This window comes from Haemaphysalis longicornis, unplaced genomic scaffold (genome assembly GCF_048455015.1).
Source record: "Haemaphysalis longicornis isolate Haplotype H1 unplaced genomic scaffold, Haemaphysalis longicornis Haplotype H1 scaffold_14, whole genome shotgun sequence".
In the NCBI taxonomy this organism is placed as follows: domain Eukaryota; kingdom Metazoa; phylum Arthropoda; class Arachnida; order Ixodida; family Ixodidae; genus Haemaphysalis; species Haemaphysalis longicornis.
The window spans coordinates 26798291-26824863 of NW_027526245.1; positions in this window are offsets into that span (position 1 = coordinate 26798291).

Here is a 26573-nt window from a genome sequence, read left to right on the forward strand (position 1 = left end):
ATTTTCGGCCATCTATTAAATGCGCCTTTCCCCCCCCTCCCCCTCCCCACCGGCACTTTTGTTTCATTCACAGGGTCAAGCGGGGGAAGGGGTAAACTTTTCCGCTGCCGGTCCGTCATAGTTTAATTAGAGCAACAAAATAAGCAACGCATCAAGTGGCTCTAGTTTAACTCGAGTTCGGATATCTCGAACTTTCTGTAGCTCCCATAGGAGTTTCGCAATTCCGCCCTTCTTCTCGAAAATATTTTTCATGGGATCACGGATATCTCGAAATCTTGGCAGAAAAACCGCAAGGCAAAGTTCCCTACAGGCAGCTGATAATGTCCTTGTTCGAATGCTTAGCTTCCACTACTCGCTGTACGCGGGCGTGAACGGCAAATTTACGCTGAGTACGCTCAGTGCATGGCTGATGCCCCCGTTGCCGAAAGGCTGTCTGTCGCTTGCATCGCTGAGATGGCTGTGGATGACGCAGCTGTTCATGCGGACGACCAGGAGCCCCATAAGTTCGTACAAGTGCAGAAACAACAAACACGCAGAGCCTGCTTTGCAGCAAGATAGAAAGTAGCGGTGGCGATCAACAATTGATGTGTTACACTGAGCAGCTTGAGAAAGTTTTTTTTGGTACGTGGATGCGAACGCAAAAAAGGTGAGCATCGCATACTTCTTTCTTCTGCAATATGGAAACTTTTCCTTTCGCGCGAAATATTTTTCCTTTATTACTAAACCCATTGGCAGTGGAGCTTTCGTTAGCAGCACTACCTCTTACCGATGTTCAGTGACCTGGGCGCAAGTTTTTGAGATTTCACTTATCTCGTAACTCCGCTTATTTCCAAATTCTCAGATAATTTTACAACTTTGAGTTAAATAGCGATTACTGTATATTAAGAACGTTTTCCGAATACGCATCAGGAAATGCTAAAGTATCGTTGGGGGAAAGCGTGGAACGTGCGAGTATAAATTTTCACAAGTGAAGTTAGAACTTGCTGCGTCTACTTTTTAAATCAGCAGCCCAAAGCCCCGCGTTCGATTTCTGGCCGTGGCGGAGTTTTTAATGTAGGAGAAAAGCTAAAAATGCCCGCGTGTTCGATATTTCGGTTCAGGTTAGAGAGACCCAGGTGGTCGAAATTAAATCTGAACTCTCCACAACCGTGTGCCTCGTCGCCTGTGTAGCGTCGGCGCGTTAAACCTCATACTCAATCAATCAGCTCCCCAAGCGCCAAAAACCGCAGCGAGCAGCGCAATTCTTGCGGCGCGGAGGCCGGGAGTTGAGGCCGGGGAGCGGCGGCTGTTCAGTGGTCGAGGAAAGCAGCGCCGCCGTTATACCGGTTTTATTTTCTGCGTGAAGGTCGACCTGCCGGTACAATGGGAGAGGCCGCCGCTCGGGCCACTCGTAAACTTCTAGTACACTCTAGCCATAACGCTGTTCAATAAAAACTCTACAAGTTATTAGAAAGTGAGGAGGGGGAAGCCAATAAACCGGGCGGGAGATAGAGACAAAACTTTTTTATTGAACTAAGGTGGGGTGTTTCCTCATTTCAGGTAACCATGTGCTGTCCCTGCTCGACTGGCCCTCTCGACCAGCAGAAGTTGATCTTGGGGGAGGGGGCTGGACAGCAGTATCTCCCACTGCTCCGGGGTAGGGGAAGGAAAAGGGGCTGGCATGTCTGGGTTCTTGACACACTCCCATATTATGTGCCGTAGAGTGCCTGGTTGAGTACAGAATTTACATTGTGCGTCGAATTGTGCAGGAAATAACAGATGCATCCTGACTGGCTGTGGAAACGTATTTGTCTGTATTAGTCTGAGTGTGGTTTCTGGGTTCCTTGAGAGCTCTGGGTCTGGTGCCGGGAATGTTCTTCTACTGAGCCTGTAGTGTTGGGTAATTTCGTGGAAGGTTCTGAGTGGCGTGGGTTCCGGTGTCTCCTCCGCGGCCTGGTGGGCGAGATCTCCGGCCATGAGATGGGCGTGTTCGTTGCCTCTCATGAAGGAGTGGGCCGGTGTCCACACAATCGCCACCTTCCTGTCCGGCGTCTTGCTTTTCAGGATGCGGAGCGTCACGGGTGACACCCATCCCGACATGAAGCTGCGGCATGCCTCTTGCGAGTCTGTGACAATGGTCGTGGTGTTGGTTTGCGTGAGGGCGAGAGCGATGGCAAGTTCTTCTGTTTCTTTGACTGTGGCTCTTGGAATGGATGCACTGGTCAAATGCTTACACCCGTGTCCGTCAGCACGGCCACCATGGTTCTTTTACCGTTGTAGTGGGCTGCGTTGGTGTAGGTCGTCGTCGGGACTCGGGAGTAAATCTGATTCAGCGTTTTTGCGCGTGCTTCTCTGCCACCTTGATGGTAGTTCGGGTGCATATTTCTAGGTATCGGGTGGGCTATTATGGATTTACGCCACGATTCCGGGATCACCTGCGACTGGGGCTGGTCTCGTGGAACCCACTGAAGTTTGGTCAGTACCCTGCGGCCCGTTCGTGGACGAACGAGCCGTGCCCTTTGATTTGACAAGTGGCCGTCAATGAGTTCAGATACAGTATTGTGCAGCCTCGTACGTAGTAACTTGTCTGAGGATGAGCTCATGGGTAATCCAAGGGCTTGCTTAAGTGACTTGCGTATGAGCACGTCGATCTTCTCCTGTTCCGTTCTACTCAGGATGACGTATGGAGTCGCGTAGGTTATTCGTGAGAGGACGAACGCTTGGATAAGCCTGAGCGTGTCGGGCGGGACATGGAAATGAGAACAAGGTGGGGAGCATCCCTGACAGCAGCAAGGTTCCAGAACTCCGCGGACGATTGCGAATTCTGCGCAGGAAGTGTCCAACTGAACACCGGAGATGCCGTTCATTGTCGCTCAGTCGGCCATCGCTTCGCCAGCCTCAGGAGCGGCATCCTCGCAGGTTGAACAGGCACCTGTGTGTTAGAGCGATTTCAAACTGCTTCTGTCCTGCGCTTTACAAATTCATTTTTTGTGTGTTTCGATCTTTTCTGATCCCATTTCTTCATCGACGTTTTGTTCTTCACTTCTACATTCTCGCACCTAGGCGTTGTGCTGGTGTGGTAACTTTTAGATGCGACGCTGAGAGCATCTCTTCTCGGCAGCCCGTTCCTTCCTGCGTGCGTCCGTCGTCGTCGTCGTCGGCGTCCGCACTCTCCTCTGCTCCCCCCCTCTCCTCTCCCATAGCGAACACTCTCGCGAGGGGCATTGGTTTGGCTTGGCTTGTATTGGTTTGGCTTGGATTGGATTGGATTTGGATTGGATTGTATTAAAGTGGATTGTGTTGGATTGTGTTGCGTCATAGCCGCGGCAGACGCACTGGCGCCGGCGCGTGCCCAGGTGAGAGCGAACACTCTCTCTCAACATCTGCGGGTGTGCGGCCCAGCGCGCTCTCACTCCGCCGGTGGGAGGCGCTGCGCATGTGCAGTACTCTCTCTCTCTCCGCGGTCTCCTCTCCTTCGGGCGCGCTGCGCATATAACCGGTGTGCCGCTCTCCGGCGGCCTTTCGGTCGACGGTTGCTCTCCGTTGCGCTTGAACCCCCTCAGCGTCGCATCACACCAGGGTTCCCGCGAGGGGAGGTGGGCGTAATTTTTTTCTCTTCGCGCACGCTGCATAAAACCTGTTCACCACCTGTTCGCTACCACCCGTTCACCACCTGAGCGAAACAGAGCCCTATATATGTGGCCGCGTTCTACCCGACGCAGGTCGCACCTCCTTCCGACTCCATGCGTTGAAGAACCTGCGCCGCCTTCCTTGTCCGTCCGAATGTTCACAGTGCATTACCTGCAGAAGTCCGTGCCTGTTTTTGGCCTGTGTGCCCGCAGAAACCTATCTAAAGCACCACAAATACATTAAAATTACAGAAAAAAAACCGACCTGAACGGGCAAAACAACAACACTGAAAAATCTTGCACATAAGCTCACTAAAGATAATTTTCCTCCAGCGTTCGCTACCGCCGGAAAATTGACTAATTTTAGGGGTCCAAGAAAACATTTTGTTCCTGCTAAAAAATTGGTTAGGCAGTAATTGCAGGAACACAAAATGCAGATTATTTAACGGCCTTCCCAATAACACCAGTTTTGTTAAGGTTTTTATATATCATAGTTGTAAAAAAATATCAAAATCAAACTTTTTGTGAAGTTGTCGAAAAAAATGATAAAAAAGGGGTTGTGTATATCAAACCACCGGTAGTAGAAAAAATTATAATATACATTTTGTAGGAAACCATTTCAACAACACTCCCTAGAAAAAAATGTCGACTTGTGCGGAACAGTTTGTCAGATATAAAATGAATGATTGACTTTATTTCAGGGAGGAGGCTATAAATCCCTGTGGGTAGGGAATGGAAAGTAGGATTGGGAAAGTTGTAGTACAACTAAGTAATGTTCAAGCTTCACTGTAGCGGTCACTGTAGCTGTCTCTCGAGGTTCCGTTGGAGCAACACACACACACTAGCCTTCCCCTGAGGGGAGGGGGTGTCCAGCATAGTTCTTGATGGCACATTACGGTTGGTGGGGCAAGACGGATGCGCACCGGTGTTCATTTGTGACCGGTGAACTCGAACAGGTAGTCGGTCAGGCATTAAACCATCTTATAGAGACCATTTTTTAGGGCAAAGTCTGTGATTTTTTCTAACATTTCTGGGTTGACCCTAACATACTCGACATGCTCTAACGCCGACGTCGGAACCGTGGCGCTTGCTAGCAACTGCGTACGGCCGTCTGAGAAGGCTGCACATGACCAAGTATGGTGGAAAAGGTTGGGTTTATCGTTGCTGCCACAGTGGGGGCACCTTAGTAAGGAGGGACGCCTTGGGTTCGTCCACTTCGATATCACATCAGGGGTATAGGCCGAGTTGGCATAAACTTTGTTGGCGAAGTCCTCTCCTGTTCTTGGAAGGGTCTGTAGTGGTGCGAGGAAACCAGGGGGTGAGGCCTCGGCTAGCCGGTGCGGGCTGAGGGCTCTAGCTTGACGAAGTTTTTGTTTCCAGTGTTGTTGAGATGTGCTCGGTGGGTCAGATCGTGCTGGAGTGGTGTCGAGAACTGTGGGAGGATTTAGTAGACACTCCCGGGCAGCGTTGTGCGCCGTTCGGTTGCCGTCCGCTCCAGACGTGTGGGCAGGTGTCCAGACAATGCGTATCATGATTCCTTCATGAGACAGGTCCCGTACTAAGTAGAGGATGTTCGTGGCCGTAGAGTTAGGCGTGAAGGTCCTATTAAGTTCCCGGAGGGCAACGTGCGAGTCAGTGATGATGCGGAACTTCTTTGTGTGGATGGTTGAGCAATGGGTCTGGATGCTTTGAACTCCGCCCAGAATTCCAAAGAGTCCCACTTCATCCGAGAGGCCGTAGGTGTTCGTAATGTTGTGAGAACCACCTAGTTGCGGAACCTCGGGGCAAGTCCAAGCAACAGCCGCTGTTATGTCTTGAATAGCCGCATCGGTGAATACATCAACTTCATTGTGGGCTTTGTCATTGACCAGAGTGCGGACGTACTGTTCCCTAGCTGCTCGTTGACGTCGGGGAATGGGTCGTCGTCGGGTAGGGCCGATTGGAGGTCTCTCACAAGGTGGGATGGATTTAGGAAAGATTTCAGGGTCGAAATTGCTATACAAGGTGTCCCATTTAAGAATGGCTCGTCCCTGTGGCATGTATTCGAGGTGCTTCTGGAATCTCAGCTTGACTTCTTCGACTAGATTGGTGATCGGAGGAAGTGGCACTGCTTGTTCCAGCACGTCCGTCCTAGTGTGGCGTGGTAGGCCTGTTATGGTACGAATCAGGTGTCTGTTTAATATGGTTAATTCCCTGAGATGCCGGGGACGGAATTCATATACGGGAAATCCGTAAGACGGCCGGACGTGTGCAACGGCGCGCGCAAGCTTGAGACAGGCGTCTTGGTGTGAGCCGCCGTATTTATTTGATAGACAGATATAAAAAAAAATGTTAGCATGAACGGTGCTTGTGTCATGCGGTGAAGCCCAACCTCCAATTCAAAATGTGCAATTTCCGGTGGTTTCCTGGAATAAATCTGTCGGTTTGTCATTATCAGAGGCACCAATTTGCCCCCACATAACGTAACAACATCTCGTCAATGGCTGACTTTGCATTTACAGCGAGCACAATATTTGGGACAAGCACGCGATGCGGAAAAAACATGCATGAAGTTGAAAACGGAACGCCGTGGCTGATGCTTGTGGTCGTTCACGGTCAGTTATCTCTCAAAACATAAAGCTGAGCTTGATTATCATCTTCTTACTCGCAATTGTAGCCTTGCTCGCAAAACTGAGGTACGATGAGCTAGAACCGTGCCCTGCGATCTTTGGCCAAGTAGCAGTTGCGCGATGAAAAAGATCAGCCCAACGAGCCTCCTCTAGTACAGCGCCACCTAACATTTTTCAAATGAAACAGTACAAAAACTTGTCGGAGACTCCATCCGAATAGACAGTTCAACTAAGCAGCAACATTAGACACCCGGATATAGAGTGAGTAGTATTAACTCTATGCGGATGTACCATCGCATTGAAACGAAACTGGAAGGCGAACAGCTGGCATTGTAAGGCCGGTTTGAAACGCTGTCCTCGGCGGAATTGATATCTGGCGACTGGATGGGATCTTTTGACTTGCACCTGAAGTTCTTATCGCAGACATCGGGTTAGGGTGGGGGAAATCAGGAGCGCCGTGCCTTGTTCGAGGATCAGTCGCGGACGCTCCAGGCGCCATGGCAGGTAGCCTTGAAGTTGGGTAACTGCGTGGTAGCGCTAAATATGAACTTCGCGATGCAGAAACGAAACCGAAACTGTTGTAAACTGTTTGCGAATGGTCCTGGGGTAAGTAGAACTACCACAGAACTTAGAACAACGTGCGCAAAGGCAATAAAACTGCCTAAAATCATAAAGTAGCTTTGCAACCAGGCACTGCTTCACATTTTCAGCTGATTTCTGGGATTATTACTGTCAGAGCGCAAACCTGACGATTGAAGATTGTTTGCTAGTTCCCCATTCACGCCCTGATAGCAAAAAACAAGCGCTGGTGCAGAGTAATTACGAGTTGCACGCATTGTTCGTTGGTAGCAGTGACGCGCGATGACCACGCCCCTTTTCCACACTAAGGTGATTCATAAGCCTGTCAAAAATCATGTTTCCGTTGCAAAAATGAAAGCAAAACTGATTTTGAAAGGCAAATTTCTGATTTAACTGCAAACAGCTTTACTTGTTCGAGAAACGCCTGGAACGCTATGAAAAGGCGCTCCCCAAAGTATCGATCAAATTGATTGATTTTGATAGGCCCCGTAGCGAAAGAGTTAGCTGCGCCACAGGCAACATTGACATTGAAGGAGAAAGAAAACCACCGAATTGAAAAGGAATTCTGAACTAAACCTCGCGTAACACGGACGAAATAGTGCTAATGTCAAGAAATACGCCCCAAAGTAGCAAAACCTACATAAAAGGAACCAACCGCTGAAACGCACTAAGCAAGAATAGAAACTGACCCAAAATGAACAAAATTAGCCGAAAGTTTGATTGGATTTATTCACAAATGAAGTACGCAAGTAACATGCGTGATAAAAAGACAGGCGTCTCAAAATCGTTCGCGTATCTGCTTGCTCCGATGCAAACGTCGTTGGCAGACGATAGTCATTTGCCGCTCCTGCTATATAAATCCTCGTCTTTCCCCCTCCCACCCATGATGCTCTTCCGCTGGCATTTCGGGCCATGATAGATGCATTGAATGATTGTTGAATGAGATTTAATTTTTACTGCGCTCGCTCTGCTGGCGTGCCATGAGTTCGTAAGTCCAGGACATTACAACGTTTTGCTCACATGTGGCTCTGTATGGCATTATAGTTTTCACAGAAGAATCATTCGTGAAGGTGAATATTTATTATGTAGAAGGGTCACTGACTGGGCGCATGTAGTATTGATGCGCCGGAGTTCGCGCCTTGCTGTTTCCGGTGAAGCCAGGGTGCAAGGCACGATGATGTTCCATAGTGGCAATAGCACCGCTCGCACCCTGAGGGTCGCCATCACATTCCTAGTTGTCCGACGCATTCCCAACCATGCGGAGCGTGCCTCTGTGTCCGCTGAAGTACGAAGCGTGCTTGAGTACTTCTATGGTCTTCAGGCCGCGCTGAAAGACGTGTTCGAGAGTCGTCGAAACCGGGTGGCAGATACGAACGGCTGAGCGAACCACCAAAGATAGTGCCAACGAGACTGGTGGCGACACCTGGCAGTGTAATTAGGAAACGCCGAGTTCAGCGCCGCGGCCACGTCCAAACAGCGCCACCACGTCCTCGTATTCTGAGGCACCTGCATGCTAGAAGGGGAACGACCGCCAAGTATATGTCTGTCTGTCGGAGTACCCCGCAGTTTGAATTTCTACAGTGGCTAGTATTTCATTTACCATCGCAACAATCAAGCATCCACGTCATTTTCCATAAAAGAACACTGCAAATATCACCAATGTGTTGATGCTTTTCCCTCAGATGTTGGCAATGTTTTGTTTGTGCTCAAGAAGAAGAACATTGAAAAGCTGTCACTTTTACAGAGAAAAAAAAGGCAATGAGAGTTGCAGCAAATGTTTCGTTTTATTCTCACATTCAGGAAGTTATAACTCAAGCATCCACGTCATTTTCCATAAAAGAACACTGCAAATATCACCAATGTGTTGATGCTTTTCCCTCAGATGTCGGCAATGTTTTGTTTGTGCTCAAGAAGAAGAACATTGACAAGCTGTTACTTTTAGAGAAAAAAAAGGCAATGAGAGTTGCAGCAAATGTTTCGTTTTATTCTCACATTCAGGAAGTTATCACTCAGCACTGACTAATGAGGGTAAACCACCTCTACAACTACCATTTCACATTGTCCTACGTGTGGTCAATAGAAACAATAACGTGTTTTGTCATGACCTGTTCATGCTGCAGAAAAAAAATCTTACTCGCATAATACAAGTTTTCCAGAGACGTGGTTTCTGCCCACCCTGCGAAACAATTTTTTTAATCAATAACCTACACACTGCCCCATCAATTAAATAACTTTATTGAAAACGCTGTAGGTATAGGTTGCTTGCCAAAAAACAGTTTAAAAATGTTTTACGCTCGTCAGATCGTGTCATTTCAGCTTTCCTGTGATACTTTCTGTTGTTAGTGTTTGTATTGGTGCATGATTTTTAAATGACTTTGTCCGAGACGTGCTTTTTTCACGTTACGCCATAGAGTAAAACAACGAACCCGTACATAACTCTGCGTCTATCCATGTGTAGAACAATGCATCGTTTGCCGTGTAAGTGGAAGGAGTGAGGCTTGCTTGCTTCCGCATGATGTACAGTTCCATTGCCATACAAGTAGCGAGAACGGACGTGTTGAGTCGTGTATGGGTGGATTAGAAGGTGTCACCGTCCAATGGGAGGTTAGGGGTTGCGTTGTTGAACTCTTGGGGAGCGGTGTGTTAATAAGGCTTTTATGGGCTCTGCATTCTGTTCTTCAATGGTGAGTAGGCGTTCTTCTAGGGCAGCGAGACGGCTGTTGAACTGGTTGCCGCTTTCATTTCTAAGGATTACTATGCGTCCTACATCGGAAGAGGGAAGTCAGAGGCCTTGTATGTTGGCAGCGATTGTGGGTACGGGTGCTTGCGGTGCAGAGGCTGGTGCTGTGAACTCTTGACGTGGTGAAGTCAAGAGTTCAATTTTAGTTAGTAGCTCCTGAATACGTCGTTCTAAGGTGGCAGTGCGCTTTTCCGTAGCTTACAGCTGTTGGTGTGGGGCGCATTTTCTTCTTCGAGGGTTTGGATGCGGGTGTCGGTAATGAAAGCAGGGGGAAGGTTGGTGTGTGCGGGCAGGGGGGGGGGGATTGGTCTAGAGCAGTGGGCTGTGATGTGACAACAGCTTACCATCTCACCCGGGTTTGGGCTCGGCGATGAACGTTCGGTGGTTGAGGCATCGAGTGGGTTTGACGATCGGGCGGGTTAAGGAAGGCCTGCTGCTTGGCGGATGCTCGTTCCCGGACGCGGAGAGATAGAGGCGGTGGGCGATTTCTGCGGCAGTCCTTGCTGGCCTTGGGGTGATCTAGGCCGCAGAGTTGGCAAGTAGGTGCACACTCATGATCAGGTGTGGGGTTTTGGGTGTGGCACTGGGCGCATACAGTCGTATCACGCTTAGGACACACGTCCTGTTTGTGTCCAAGTTTACCACACAGAGAACAGCACTGCACGGTTTCTCGAAACGGGCGGCTTCGCATGAAGAGACCGTAGTCCTTGTTATAGAAAGGTACATGTGTTCCTTCAAAAGTTACGATGGCAGAGGTGGAGACGCCCAACATTCCTGCACGCAGTATACGGGGTCCATTGGATGGGAGAATGTAGGGTAAATGTTCCGTCGTGGTGCCCTGGTACAATACATGAATCACTCCACCGACCGTACCTGGAGGTGACTTTAGGTAGGCTAGCTTCGTAGGCTGCTGCCCCCAGCTGTAGTATATTAACTTCATAAAATGCAATGGCGTAGTTTCCGTCGGGCGTGCTCGCGACAATTACATTTTGCAACGCTTGCGGTTGTATCATTACATAGGCGTAGAACACGTGCTCGGGGATTTCGCTTGCCTGTTGTGTGCTTTGGGTCATTTCTCGGCCATTATAGGCAGTTACACGAAGTCGTGTGCGTGGTCTGTAGATCACTTTATAGTGTATATCAGGCAGTCGAGGCGCCGGTATGCTTCTTGGAGTGGTTTGTGGAGTGCATGGCACAGGAAATGGTGATTTGGGTGGTGCTGCTTGTTGTTTGAGGTTTCGGCACTCTCGTAGAATCTGCTTCCAGTTGCCTGGTGGCGGGATTGCGCGTCCGCGGAAAGTGTGGAACTCCATCGCGGTTTCCGTAGCCGTGTGCGTGGCGGCAGGTGCGGTATTTTTCTGCGCCGGATGCAAGGTGGCAGCTGGGTGTTGGTTCTGCACCGGTAGAACCGGCGTGGCGGCGGCGGCAGTAAGCTTGGCGGCAGTAGGCCTAGCGGTGGCCGCCGGCGGGGTCAGTTCTTCCACTGGTAATTTTGGCCGAAGATGCGTTCCGAGGTCGACCTGGGTGGTATCAACGTGAGGGGCGTGGTGGTAGGAAGCCCCTGATAACTATTTAAGCGTTTGACGTGCCTTGGACATGCAAGAATGGTCAAAGAAACCGGAGCCCATGCAAGGCGCGCGTGTTCGGTGTGGCGCCCTGGTGGCAGTATAGTGAGAAACGCGAACTGGTGCATCGAATATGGCAGGGCACGGTTCAGAAGCTGGCCGCGTCGCCAATAAGCAGATCTCTTACGCCTTTAGTTTCGCTTTTCCGCACTCGTGGCTGAACGGAGGTGTTAGCGTAAGTACCGCATTTTCGCGTGTATAATTCAGCCCTGCATATAATCCGCACCCCCGCTTTCAGCCTGCCCAAAAGAAAGAAAATCCTTGCCTATTGCCCACACCTTTGATACAGGAAAGGCTGCACCAAATCAACTGCTCTATCAACACACCACATACTATGTAGACAGAAAAAGCCTGCATTTAGCAAGTGCACTAAACTGGCTGAAAGGCGAAAGTCACAATTCGTAAATAAAATTCAGTTGTTAGAGTGCGCCTGTCCTTGGTTTTTTCGCCCTTGTCCTTTTATGTTTTGCGCAATAGCTGCCATTTAAGGGTAAGGCAGTGTTACTGCGCAGGAGCTCCACGGCGCAACGCACATTGGCGTGAAGCTGCACTAAAGGAAAAAACCCGCATATTATCCGCACCCCTAATTAGCCACTGAACTTTTCGCATTTTTGGTGCGGGTTATACGCGCGAAAATGCGGTATATACAAATTGCCTATGCCATGTACAGTAAAAGTTCGGAAGTTCACCACAACGGGATTGGGCTACATCCATTCTGCCCAACCGATTTTAGGACGTTTCGCGTGACGTTTCACGTGACGTAAATGGAGGCCAGAAGCGGGTGAGACAACGGTGTGGTTTAGCAGAAAAACTAAAGCCTACGAAATCAATCATCGCGGTCGGAGAAGCCCCTAGTTTTGCTCTTGGCACATATGGTAAAACATCTTGCCCGCCCTACACGTCCTCAGGCTGACCCTCCCTGTGCGCCAACTTGGTGCTGCACAAAACGTGCGAAGGTGGGCGGCATTTTGCTTCACCTACGAAATGTCTGACGGACAGCGGAACCGCTGCGAGAGCGACGTCAGTGGTGCTCTTACGCTTTGTAGTCTCGTTATCACCATCATCACCAGCCTGCTCAGGTCCACCATGTCTTTTAGAAGTTCATTCATTCATTCATTCATTTATTCATATACATACCCTAACGGCCCGTGGGCAATTCATAGCGGGGGACTAAATTGTACACAGATAAAATCAGTTCTTGGCAACACAGTTCAATAAATCAACGACATGAATAATAGGAACTACAAGAATACTAAGAAGGGGAAAAAAACATTTTAGGCACAAGAAGCGCCGTACAGCGGAAATACAGATGTGAAACCTTAAAAACAAAATTAACATCATAAATATTCATTTTCAAGGAAGGCTAAGAGTGCAGATTGAAACGATGAAGTCTGCGTCAAGATGCCTATGTGGGGTGGCAATGAATTCCATTCGGCGATGCTGAGTAGAAGCGGGGAATTTTGATAAGCGTTTGTTCTGGCCAATATAGGGTTGACTTTATGCGCATGATCAAGGCGAGATGAAACGTGCGGGGCTGGACGAATGTGAGTGCGTGCAAACGGGTGGGCACTGTGATACAGAGAGTGGAAGTATGACAGCCTGGAAAATTTCCTGCGCGTGGCAAGGGGTGGACGGGCAAGGAATTTTTAAAGCAAAGCTTTTTACCTCTACCCCCCAAGGGTTCTTTCGCGACCGTTGGTGTCACCAGAAAACTCCAGCGAACAAATAAAAGAATTTACTGTCACCGTCGGGAATCGAACCTGGAACTAATAGAATAACAAAGCGAGAGTCCGTTGTCGTACCGATTTAGCTACGAGCCCACGCAAAGACGGGGAAGACAGGTGGTGTACTCACCAAGCACAACAACGGGATTACCCACTGCATTCTCGCTGAATGCCACGTGAAAGCGTCACGCGACCACTCACGCCCGTCAGCGGCCCTGTGCGCACCTTGCTCACGTGTTAAGAGTTACAAAAATTAAAGGAAGCTCACACCAATGCATGGTATCGCACTTCTAGTACGCCAATGTGCTAAAGCCTGTGGCCTCCAGTGTCCACGTAAACAATCACAGCTCCTTGTCGTCCGCCCTCACGCCAAACCAAGGAATACATTCAAATACTCCTTGATGGCCAGGCCACCACTCCAAGCCCCAGCATCAAGATCCTGGTCCTACATCTCGAGGCTAACACCAAGAGTGACGTCACCTTGAAGCGCCTCAAAAACAGCATTAATCAAATCATACACATGATCAGGCGAGTTGCCACCAAGAAGCGAGGCCTAAAGGAATCCGGTACCTTTCGATTAATTGAAGCTTTTGTCCTCTCGAGAGTCACTTACGTCAACACCCTGTCTTCTTCTCGACAAGGAAGACATAGAAATGCTTTATATAATGATTAGAAAGGCGGTCGAGCAGGCCATTGGTCTTCTCATGAGTTCGTCCACACAGAGGCTGCTTAGCACGGGGCTCCACAACACGGTGGAACAGCTGATAGAAGGCCATCGTTCTAACCAGAAAGTCCGACTCAGAACTGCGGTGGGTAACCGCATGCTTCACCAGATTGGCTGGGCAGCCCAGAATGTCACTCCGTTTGACGTACTCCCAGACTCTTGGCGACTAAAACTAAAGATGCTCCCTTTGCTTACAAATATGAACCCCTCACATGACGAGGGTCACCGAAAAGCACGGGCTCAAGCGCTAAACACCACCCTCGGTGGGGATCGTGCAGTTATCTACACAGACGCCTCCAAACATCGAGGGCAGCAATACGCCATCATCATGGCTACCTCCAGAACCAACCTCCTTGCGTGTGCCTCGCTTAGGACCCAAGAAATGAGGGCAGCAGAAGAGGCAGCCATCACCTTGGCTTTCGCTCAACCAGGGGTTCGGAGGGTAGTCACAGATTCCCAGTAAGGCCAGTGGAATTACCAGTCAGGTTGGGTGTCCTGACCTGCACTGCGCGTGCTAAAAAACCACTCCCCAAACGGTTCCATTCAGCTCATCTGGACACCCCCTCATGCTTCAATGGAGGGCAACAAATACGCAAGCCTGCGCTTTTACCTCCCGTGCTATGGAGCTGCACGAGGACAGTCACCCGCTTGTCACGTTCAGGGAGATAACCCAGCATTATCGCCTTCTGAGACAGACCGTACCTTCGCCTTACCCTGACATTACCAGAGAACAACAAACTACCGTACGGCTCATACAATCCGGGCTCCTTCCCACAGCCTACGCGGCTTCACTTAATGTAACCGAATCGCTACGACGCTGAATGTAAATTTTGCTCAGAAGTAGGAACACTCCGCCCCGTAATCGGGGTGAGCGACTTTAGACCTGAGCACCCTGCTCTCTTTCCGTCAACTACCCAACAAGAGCAATGGGAGATGCTGCTGTCCAGGCCTTCTCTACCTACCCAACTTCAGCGGGTGGACAGAACACAGGCCACGCGGACTGCATATGGGCCCCACAGAAGAAGGAATCCCTCCCCAGGGCTGCACTCTGGGCCGTTCAGAAATCTGAACAGAAGTATTTCTTCCTCCTCCTCCTCCTTCTCTGCCGCAAATCTCGTCGCCTCCGTCCGCGGCGCAGAGACGGAGAAGTCAGATCATCTAACACCGTGTTGGAGCTTACTTTAATTTTATAAAAAAAGTTTCCACTCTTGTGCTACACCAATAAAACTCAACCAAACACCGTTCATGCATCATGCATTGATTTAACCTTACCAAGAATATCTCTTTAAAGTAATAAATGGTGTGGTTAAGTGCATTTCACTTCTCTCTGGTTTTGCTATTTGTAGAGTGATGTGAGTGAATTTAAGTGACGTCGCATGGGTAATCGTTATGGGTGCCGTTTACAGCTTTGCTTTCCAACCACATTCACGGGGTGGATTGGCGCGATTTTTTTTCATGGAAGATACACTTTGATGTCGGGAGTATGATGATAAAATGAACCTTGCAGCTTTATTTTGAACAGATTCTAGTAAGTTTGTAAGATAAAGATGGTGGGGTTGCCATATTACTGACGCATACTCTAATGAAGGTCTCATCAGCGAAAGATAAGCGTGAAGCCTGGTGTCAGAGTTAGCCTCCCGTAATCGATGCTTTAGGAGGCCAAGTTTTTTCAGCGCTTTGGTAATGATAAATGCGACGAGAGAGTTCCAAGTCAGGTTTGCATTAGGAATAACTCCTAAATATTTAAATGAGGAAACTGGTTCAACTTGCTTATTATTAATTGTGTAAGTATTAGAGGATTGATCAGTACTTGCTGAAAATTTTACATATTTTGTTTTATCCGTATTAATTTCCATTTGCCATGTACGACACCAATTTGTTAACTTTGTTAGATCAGATTGTAGAGTAACAACATCATCCGGATTAACTATTGTTCTGTAAGCCACACAGTCGTCAGCGAAAGACGTATGTGGGAGTCTATGTTGTTAGCTATATTGTTTATATGGCGGTAACCAATGGCGGTAACATGCCCCAATAACACATTTGATAGATCCAATGGTGGCAGAAATCCTGCCTAGTTCGAGAGGGGAGTCAATTGTTATTAGCGATGGCTGGTAGTCCTGTTTGATCCCGATAATAACACCTCCTCCCCGAAGACAGTTCTATCTTTGCGGAAAACAACAAACGGGCGAGGAAATCTTAATTCGCTATCTGTGATGACATCAGAAAGCCAGGTTTCTGTTCCAATGATTATGTCCGATGAGCAAGTATGCATGTATGTTTTCAAAAAAATCTATTTTAGGGAGCAAGCTGCGAAAATTTGCTAGTATTATCCATAGTTTTTCCGATGCGGCTTAGGGACAGTAGGGGGCCCAAACCAGAGCCGATGCGATATTAGGAACAGTAGGGGGCCCAAACCAGAGCCTTGTGGTACCCCAGATTTAACGCGCACGCTTTTAGATAAGAAATTATTTATTTTCACTGACTGAGTGCGGTTATTTAGGAATGCCTCAATCCAACGAGTAGTGTTTAGCTTCAACTGGAGATTGCGAATTTTAAGCAGTAATCGCTTATGGGGCACGCGGTCAAAAGCTTTAGACATATCTATAAAAATGGCATCGATCTAAGAAGAAGAATGCAAAGAAGTGTGGAGATCAGTTATTAGTTCAAATTGTTGTGTCTGGCAGGATTTATTGTGCCTGAAGCCATGCTGCGTTTCCAGGAAAAGATTATTTAGGTTCAAGTGGGTCATTATTTGGGAATACAGTATGTGTTCTAATATCTTGCAACAAACTGATGTAATGGAAATTGGTCTGCAATTACAAGGACCAGAGCTATCACCTGATTTGAAAATTGGAGTTACTTCTGCTGTTCTCCAGTCGTCTGGGATACATCCCGGGTCAAGTGATTGCTGAAAAAAATAGAGCTAGAAGAAAAGGTGATTTATCCATCGTGAGTTTCAGTAGTTTGGTGGTGATACCATCGGGTCCAGGACTGGTGCTAGGGGAAAGGCGATTGATAGCGCAGGCTACACCATTTGCGGTGATAGCTATTTCAGGAAAGTAATGACTTATTGCGATTTCAGCAAGGTTTAATGACTCATTTATTGGTAGTTCTTCAGTAAATACTTCACTAAAGTGGTTATTTAGAGTCTCAGCGCACTCACTGAGTGAAAGTAAGCTGCCATCAGCAGTTTTTAATAGGGAATGAGTTAGTTGCTTAGGGTTTACCGTGCGCCAGAACTTCTTTCGATTGGTTTTTAATTGAGTAGGTAAAGTTGAGTTAAAGTATTTATCCTTGGCCTCAACAACCGCCGTCTGTGCCAGTTTAGCGAGCTGTTTGTACAGTAGCCAGTCAGCAACTGCATTGGTTCGCGAAGCCTTCCTGTATGCTCTTTTTTTCTTATTTAAGCAGAGCTTAACATCCCGTGTAAACCAAAAATCATTGCTTTGTGTTTTAACGGTCAGTGTGGGAATGCAGGCGTTTTTTATTTCTTTTAGTTTGTTGCGGAACAAGCACCACTTTTGGTTAGCAGATCTACTCTCGAAGTTTCTGTGAAAGTGAAGGGTGAAATCCGCGAGCATGCTGTTCATTTTATCGACGTCTGCGCACGCGTAGTTCCGCAAGCGTTTTTCGTTTATAGTTTTATCTGGACGTCGCAGCGCTAGCAAGCAATGGCCGAGTTTATGGTCACTAATATCTTCCAAAACACGAGCGCAGGCGTTGACGGAGTGGTTTGTTAAAATTAAATCTAAGATGTGGTTTCCACGGGTGGACTCTTGCACAAGCTGACTGAGGTTGTGAATTGGAGTGGAATGAAGAAAACGAAGATATTCTGCTGCACGGGTGTAAGGGCTGTTAAGATGCAAGTTCGACCACTCAATATCGGGGTAGTTAAAATCCCCAGCTAAAATTATAATACGATTCGAGAGCTTGGCAGACACTTCCTCAAGCGTTTCATTTAGGAGTTCAACAAAGTCATTCTGACAATCCGGGGGGCGGTAACATGCCCCAATAACACATTTGATAGATCCAATGGTGGCAGAAATCCTGCCTAGTTCGAGAGGGGAGTCAATTGTTATTAGCGATGGCTGGTAGTCCTGTTTGATCCCGATAATAACACCTCCTCCCCGAAGACAGTTCTATCTTTGCGGAAAACAACAAACGGGCGAGGAAATCTTAATTCGCTATCTGTGATGACATCAGAAAGCCAGGTTTCTGTTCCAATGATTATGTCCGATGAGCAAGTATGCATGTATGTTTTCAAAAAAATCTATTTTAGGGAGCAAGCTGCGAAAATTTGCTAGTATTATCCATAGTTTTTCCGATGCGGCTACTGGAGAAGGAATTTAATCGGAATGTCATTGTACAGTGGGGAATACTTTGATGACAGAATCTGAAGTAGGGTTGTACCGAAAGACACTGTCACGAAAGTGGAGGCTATTAAAGCGAATATTATATTTCTCATTTTCCGTGCGGGTTGACTTCACGAAATCACGGAGCTTTTTGCGGGCTAACTGAATTTTAGGCGAGAAATCCTCTTCCAGCCACACCTTTGGCCATTCGAGGTTTTTGAGTTTCGGTGCATTAAGGAAAACTTCTGATTTAGCCTTAAAGTTCAAAAATTTAACTATAAAAGGACGCTGGGCGTCTGGTCGAGTCTGGCCTATTCGGTGAGCGCTTTCAATGTCACCGACCTCGAGCTGGAGGTGAGTAGAGAAGAACTCTCGCTCGATTTCTTCTGATTCCTTATAGCCCTCGCGTTCTACTTCGTCTAAACCCTTCACGATTAAGTTGTTTCGTCGCATCCTGTTGTTCATGTCATCAACAACCTCAGCTAGCTAATCGATAGTTTTTGCTATGGTTTGTTTGACCTGCTGAACTGGCCAGCCGTATTGACAACAGTAGACTGGCCATGAAACTGGGGAACACTACTGATTGCTTTTTCGATCGAGTGGACTTTAGCAATGATGTTAGTAACTTCTAGTTTGAGTTCGCGCAAAGTGGCTGAGGTTTCGGCGTGACACTCTCGCAGAAGCACAAGAACATCTTCAATGTTAGGACCAGGGTTTGGCTATCCTCAACCGACATAAGCTTATAGGCTATCTTTGACAATTCTGCTGAGTTTTGTTGTTGAGATGATAAATGATACGGTGGGTCTGCCATATACGTATCATCTAATCAGCCTTACCGTCACGGGAATGACACTTCATTTTCGTCAGCTAACATCGAATCAGTTTGGCTAGAATTTGATTGCAACCTTCTCCGAAGCAATAGCCGTAGCCCACTAATCGGATCTGTATACCGGTCGCCATCATCATCATACACAGAATTCTGCTCAGAACTTGAAACAATTCTTAGTAAAAATGCAAGTGGAGATAAAAGTAATATTTTTTTAGGTGACACTAGTATTAACTTATTGGATCCGACGGACAAGTCTAACTCAAATTACATAAACTCTTTTGTTGGACATGGCCTGGAATCATTAATTAGTGCGCCTACGAGATGTTCTAAGAACGATAAGAAAATTTTAATAGACCACATCTTATCCAACCTAACCATTGAGCAACTTATTGCTGTAGTAAATATTTCTATAACTGATCATTACCCAGTCTTCGCATTAATTGAATCTAGCAACCCCAGGACGTTCCCAACAAAACTAAAACAAAACTTTGATAAGAAGAAGTTTGTTGTGTAAATTTCTAACTCTGATTGGTCGCTGGTTTTATCTGAAACAAATCCCTGTATTGCATTTGAAAAGTTCGATACCATTATTGAGCGGGCGTCCCAGCAATCTAGTTCTATCGAGGTTACCCGATGGTTTTCTATCCCGCGATATCTTTCCATAACACGAGTTCTTTTGTGTAGCAAAACTAAAATGCACCACCCGTATAAGAAAAAAAAACTTAGCTCCAACCATTGAATCTAAACCTCAAACTACGATACAATAACTATTCAAATACTCTCGCGACGTTACTGAAAAACGCCAAGAGTAAATATTTTTAAGAGGAAATTATAAGAGGTAAAACGATTCCGGGAAAATGTGGGAACTCATAAAGTCATTTCTGAATCAGCCAACAAAGAGGTACGCAATTTCTAAAACTAACACTACATTGCAAAAGCTCGAGGAACCAAGAGATGTCGCAAATTAATTCAACGAGTTTTTTACCGGTAATGAAATAACTACCGCCTCCTAGGCCGCTCCTACGTACAGTCATGGACAGTTCAAATACGAAAGGCGGAGCGCATGGCTTAGCATACCGGTGCCGTCACCTGGAAGCGGCCGTGGAAAACGCACACGTACGGACATGCGCAGTTGAGATGTCGGGTGCGACGTTGCCTGTCCCACTGCGATATGTCGACCTCTGCTAGGTCGCATGCTTGCCTTCTCGCCGTGCCGCAAGAGCGCTGCATTCACTGCCAGTACTATTAGCGCAGCTGCAGCTGAAGGCGTTGGTCGCGTTGGTTTGTTTTGAAATTGGTTTTGGCTGTGGTCAGTGCTTGCGCGGAAAACCCGTGCACGCTCTCGAAAGGCATACTGTTGAGCTGAACTATCTTGAAGAAAACAAGCGCGCAGAAAAGCAGCCAAAGTAAATGCATGCCGCCTAACTTCTGATGGCGCTGAATTGTTTTATGTTCGCGGTGCAGTGGCTCGGGAATCGAACAATGAGCTGGCCGCTAAGAATGCATGCATGCCTTTGTTCAACGGAGCCATGGTTGAGTGATTTCGCGGATTCGGTGCTACTAGAAAACAATAGATATACCACCCGAATTGATCTTTAATGATATACATTAACTGCAACCATTGTGTGGGCTGGGAAAGTACTATCAGAATTGTAATATTACCAAAAATTAAGAAGATAGCCAGGTTCAAATATTCTATAGGCCAGTTGCTCTTTCGCAACAATTTTGGTGGCTGGCTTTTTGGGTTTTTTTTTTCTTTTTTTGGCAGGCACGTCCGTCCTTGTAGAAATCATAGGAACGGGCAGCACTGAGCTTGGTTTGGAGTGACCCAGGTGTCCATAGTTATTTGCTCAAGTTACTCAAACCCGCATGCACTGCTATATCGGCAGTATGACGCTGGCACAGCGGGGAGAAGGCGCTCGTGTGAGCCGAGCACACAGTGGCCGCAAATACTAGAGAGTTTTAGCTGGCCGTTTTCGGCAGTCCGTTCCCGTACCGGCAGCCCTCTCGGCTCAACCGCAGCCAACGCCGTTCGCCGCTAAGCGCGCCACACAAGCGCTCTCGCTTGCTATAGGAGAAGAGCCGACCGTGAAAAACGCCCAGCTAAAACTCGCCTAACAATTGTTTCCAGCGCTCTTGTGGCATGGTGACAAGGCAAGCATGCGAGCGAGCAGAGGGCAACATATCGCAGTGGGACACGCATCCTCGCTCCCGACATCTCAACTGCTTAGGTCCGTTCGTTTTAAGTGCGAAGCACTTCTTAGTCGGGCCTACTCCTGCTTCCACCGCCGTCCTCCGTCCGCAGCCTAGCAACGGAGCTAGCTAGCGTGCCTAGCAACGGCGCCGGATTTCCGACGCGTGAGGGCGCTCGCATAGCGCCTCCTCTCCCCCCTCGCCTACTCTACTAAAGCCCCAGCTCGCAACACCCTCTCTCGGCGCGCCAGCCAGGCCACTACACTATATAAAAAAAAAACAGCATCCGGCGCCAGGTTTCGATCCGAGGGCTCTGCGGCCGCAGCGCGACGCTCTACCGACTAAGCCACGGACGCGAAGCTGATATCAGCGTTAGTAACGCGCCTTATATATTTAACGCATTCAAACGCGGGAGTGCGCGCGTAAGAGACTCGGACCCCGTCGTCTTGGTCGGGGACTTTAACGTGGACGTGCGAACGGGCGGCGAGTGGTTGGTGGACTACATGCTCGACAATCACTCCATGACGTGCCTACCGTTGGAGTCTCCGACCACCGTCAACGGCGGGTATATAGACCTGGCCTTTGCTAGGAACTGTAATGTAAGGGCTGTCCTGCAACAACGGTCCACTTTAGCGACCACAAGGCGGTCGTAATGACCGTCGCATACAACGACAACACAAACAAGTGCTGAAATAAATACTGTCGTTTCACTTTACTTTGCGTGTGTGTGTGTGTGTGCGTGATTACATTCCCTCTCGAACATCTCTCGAACATACACGTTAATTCACCAAGATTTCCGCAGAGGGACAAACGAGGCGTGTTAAGCCGAACGTGATCACAAGGGGGTGTTAATGTAACTAACGGGCAAAATGCCACCAAACTTCAACAAACTCCCCCTCATAGCATCACCCCGTGCTTCGCACTCCCTCATACTCCCCTTCGGGGAAATGCGGGGGAATTTTTTCACGGCCGCTGCCACGTGACGGCACCGGTATCTTCGGCCATGCGCTCCGCGATTGGTATTTCAATTGTCCATGACTGTACAAAGTACCGTCGCCACTATCATTTCATCTTTGCCCTAGAAATCCCTACGAAGTCAGCGGCAATATATCTCATCTGAAATCCATGGACCCCGGGCTTGATGGAGTGCTCCCATCTTCTAATCAAAATAATTGGCAGCCACGTCTCCGTTCCTTTATGTCATATTATAAACTGCATGTTTAAAGAATGTACATTTCCTTAGCAGATAAAAGCAGATAAAATTACCCCGTTGCTCAAAAAGGCGACCCCAAAGTGGTTCAAAACTAACGACCTATTTGTATTTTACCATAAGTCAGTAAAATTTTCGAAAAGCTTATTTTAACACGGGCCATAAAACTTCGGACCAATTCAATCTCCGCTCCCCTCATCAGTTTGCTTTTCATCCAGGTTTTCGACAGAATTTGCCCCAGTTTCTTTTACATATACCATAAAACGCGCAATAAACATGGGTCATAATGTGGGGGCTATCTTTGTAGATTTTACTAAACCATTGGATATGATAAATCATACCATTCTTCTTCACAAGTTTGATGCACTTGGAATTCGGGGTCCTCCTCTGTCTTCAATGCGCCGTTACTTACAAAATAGGTACCGGGTTGTAGAAATTAACGGTTTCCTTTCACAACCCAAATTATTATTAAAAGGTGTTCCGCAAAGCTCTACTGTAGGCCCACTCTTAGTTTTAGTATATATAAATGATCTTTCGAATTTTGTTGTTTACAAATACCGTATTATATGCTGATGATACCACTATATTTGCTCAAAAAAATCTGTACTGAAGTCTTATTCTTTCTACATTCAGACCTAGATAATATTATAACCTGGTGCCAACTTAATCAACTTTATATCAACCCTGCAAAATCCATTTCATGCTTTTTCATGATCCAATGCGCAATATTGATCCTACACCATCAATAGCGTTGCAAAACGTTGTCATTCACAGATCCCCTGCCGTCCTATTCCGGGGTGTACTGATAGACACTCATATTAAATTTCATCAACATATTATTATGATACAAAAAATTGGTTTTGGGTTGCGAGTAATAATAAAAACTAGACGCCACTTTCCACGTCCAATTATATTGTCCTTATATTACTCATTTTCATACATAGCCCCCTAAAATACTGCCTTTCATCATAAGGAAATACTTCCTTAACCCACGTGTCCTATTTACAGCATCTACAGAGACAAGCAGCAAGACAACTTACCTTTAACAGTTATTTTAGATGCAAATCATCTTTTGCTCGGGGCTATGTCCGTTGTCCGTTGTCCGTTGGCGTCTTCACCTCTCCTTCTTATCCCCGTCTCCACGCCAGCTGTGCGATAATGCGCTTCTCACTCCGTCCTCCTCTCCACGCCAGCTGTGCGATAGCGCGCTGCTCCCTCCGTCCTCCTCTCCACGCCAACTGCGCGCCTCTCCCTCCGAACTCCTTTCCACGCCAGCGCTATATATAACCGCGTGCACGCGCGGCTGCCTCAATTGGTTCGTCGGGTGTCTCGTTCGGTCGTCTGATGAGTACCGACAGTCCTGCTAGCGGATTGGCTGCCAGTTCAGCCAGTGTCAGCCAGCCAGTTAAAAGAACCGTTTGTCAGAGGGGAACCCTGAGGTGATGCGAAGCATCACGGAGTTTCCAACAACGTTCACACGATGTGGGTAACCGACGCAAGTGAAAATAAAGGGAACTCCGCGATGCTTAGCATCACCTGAGGGTTCCCCTCAGGAAGATGGTGTAATTGTTTTCAGAAGCAAATGCAATTTGCAGGTCTCTCAATATCCTACAAATACACAATCTTTTTTCAGCAAAAACTGACAACAATTATTTACCGCGTAGATAAGAACGAAATATCCCTTGGTACCTTAACAGAATCTAACCTGCTTAACCTAAACGGCACGAGATTCTCTGAAAACAACAATCTGCTATTACCCAAGGTTAAACCTAACTATGGAACATTTACGGCGTATTTTATGGGAATTGCGTTCTGGAATCAACTACCTACTAAAATCGAAACTTCTACTTCATCCTATTCATTTATAAAACATGTCAAACCTCACCTAGTTACCACATCTGATGATCCATCAATGGAATGAACGCTCCTTAAATAAGTACATATTGCATATGTAGCTGTTCTGTTTTAATGACGTAAATTTTAGCAATGTGTATTGACGATCCTTCGCGTTGTACAATTATTTTTGCAGTATTTTTGTTTTTTCAATTTCTTTTGCCTTATGTTCTCACTCAGGCTGTGCAAGAATGCTTAGACTTGAATTTATTATGATTAATTTACGCATTATTTCTACTGCCAATAAATTGTATTTTTCATCTGTTTTATGGATTAATAAAATGGCCCCTGACAGTTTCGCAACTTTGGGACCTCCTTTTGTATGAAATGTTGTGGCAATGTTGTCGTTGTCATTGCAATAAGCAATAAACATGCCGTAAACATGTCGTACACTCTAGTTTGTTCTCTGTTGTAGGTAGCTCGTGTCTTGACCCTGCGCGTTATACTATATACGTTTTTCGTTCTATCACCCGTTGAGCCGACCTAAACTTGTTTTCGAGTTGTTTAGTAAGGCGCCAACTTTCACGTCCGTATGTCATCCCCGGCAGTTGCACTGGTTGTACATTTTTCTTTTGAGTGACATAGGCTTACGTACTTACTTTTTATTATTTCGGAGTGCTTGCCGAGTTCTCCCCGGCTCATACCTATTCTGCGCCGGATTTCGTTCTCATGGTTGGGGTCAGCACTAACCATCTGGCCGAAATATTTATATTCTTCCTTCTTCTAGCGTTTCGTTTCCGAAGTTGAACAAGACGCTCTCTTTGTGCTCATAAGTCATTACTTTAGATCTATTAATTTTTTTTTTTGGCCCCACGGCCGTGCTTTTTAATTGTAGTTCCTCAAGATATTGTGTGCGTCTGTTCTGCATTCTCACTCAGCTAGACCATGGCGTTCACAAACCTGAAATTGCTCAAGCATTCCCCATTTATCCTTAATCCTATGTTTTTCCAGTCAAGCTTTGTAAATATCCCTTCAAGACAGGCCTTGAATAGTTTTGGAGAGATGGTATCTCCATGCCTTCCTCCCTTTCGGATCAGGAAATTGATCGCATTGCTTGTGGAGGCTTTTCCTGCCCGTGCATGGCTTATACATGTTTTTGAGAAGTGTTATGTAGGTTTACTATATTCCCTGGTCGTTTAGTGATTCTGAAACGGCTTAGGTGAGTACGGAATCAAACGCTTTCTCGTAATCTATAAATGTCATGCGTATGTTTCTATCACTTGGTTGACTATGTAGAGCGCATGCCACGAAGGCGTTGAAACAGAGGCGACCAGACCACGTAGCAAGGCAGGTTTATCCTGAACGCAGTGGGGTCTCTATCTGCTGATGCCAGGGACGCGCGAGGCCTCCGGCGGGTGAGCGCGCCCGTGGGCCTGCGTCACGCTGCTGCCGCTGGCACTGTGGCGTGCCGCTAAAACTACATGAATGTGATCCATGATTCATTACCCTTTCCTAAACACAGCCTGCTCTCGGGGTTGATGGGCATCCAGGCTGTCACCTATGCGGCTGATTAAAACTTTGGTAAACAGCTTCTCAACAACTACGGATACGCTGATGAGTCTGTAATTCTTGGGGATCTTGGAATCTCCATTCTTATGAGTCGGAATAATATGGGCGTTTTTCCAGGCTGTGGGCAGTTTCTGAGTCTTCAAGCATTCCAAACGTAGTACAGCAAGCTTTTCCAGTACAATATCATCTCCTTCCTTCAAAATATCTACGGTTATGCCGTCGTCCCCTGCAGCTTTTTTGTATTTTCATGGTTCTGAGAGCCTTCCCAACTTACTCATTAGTTATTATTGAGAGATCGCAAGTTGAGTGTGTATTGTAAGTAGTTTGCCCTGGTCAAACGTCGCTGGCAATCAGCCTGGTGTAGAGAATCGTTCTGCTACCTTAATTATTTTGCCATTTATGCATAGTCTCGTTATGGATAGTCCGGTATTAGTCGATGCATGCACTCGGCTGGATACGTTGCTCCATCGGACAGTTCCACTTATAACCGCGCCCAGTACTTAGTGTGAAAACAAACCTGGTACCCAGAACCTGAATGGCAGCATGTGAGCATTTGCGTGCATCGTAATCTATGGAGGTGAAATAAGCATTCACATTTACGGTTCGACATATGGGCTTACGTAGCCAGCTTTGGTATATGTACAGTTGGAGGTACTACGCCGAACCTGAAATAAATATCGTCACCGCCACCGGCGCCGCGGCATGGCAGCTTGCGAATGTCGACAGGGCTTGAATTATACCGGCCCATTTATAATTGTCCATGGCTTATAAATGTTAAGTGCAAAAAAAGAAAAAGATTTAACATGTTTCGTTAAGAGCTTGTGTGGCCGCTTTCCGTCCTGTTCCTCATCTGACTCTGGGCATGTCCCCTCAATCACCTGTTATGTCATCTCTGCTGGGCGACTGCTAGCCTTGTTTCCTGATTATTTAAATTTCAAAAGTACTACCCCAAAAACTCCAATATTGTTTTTTCTG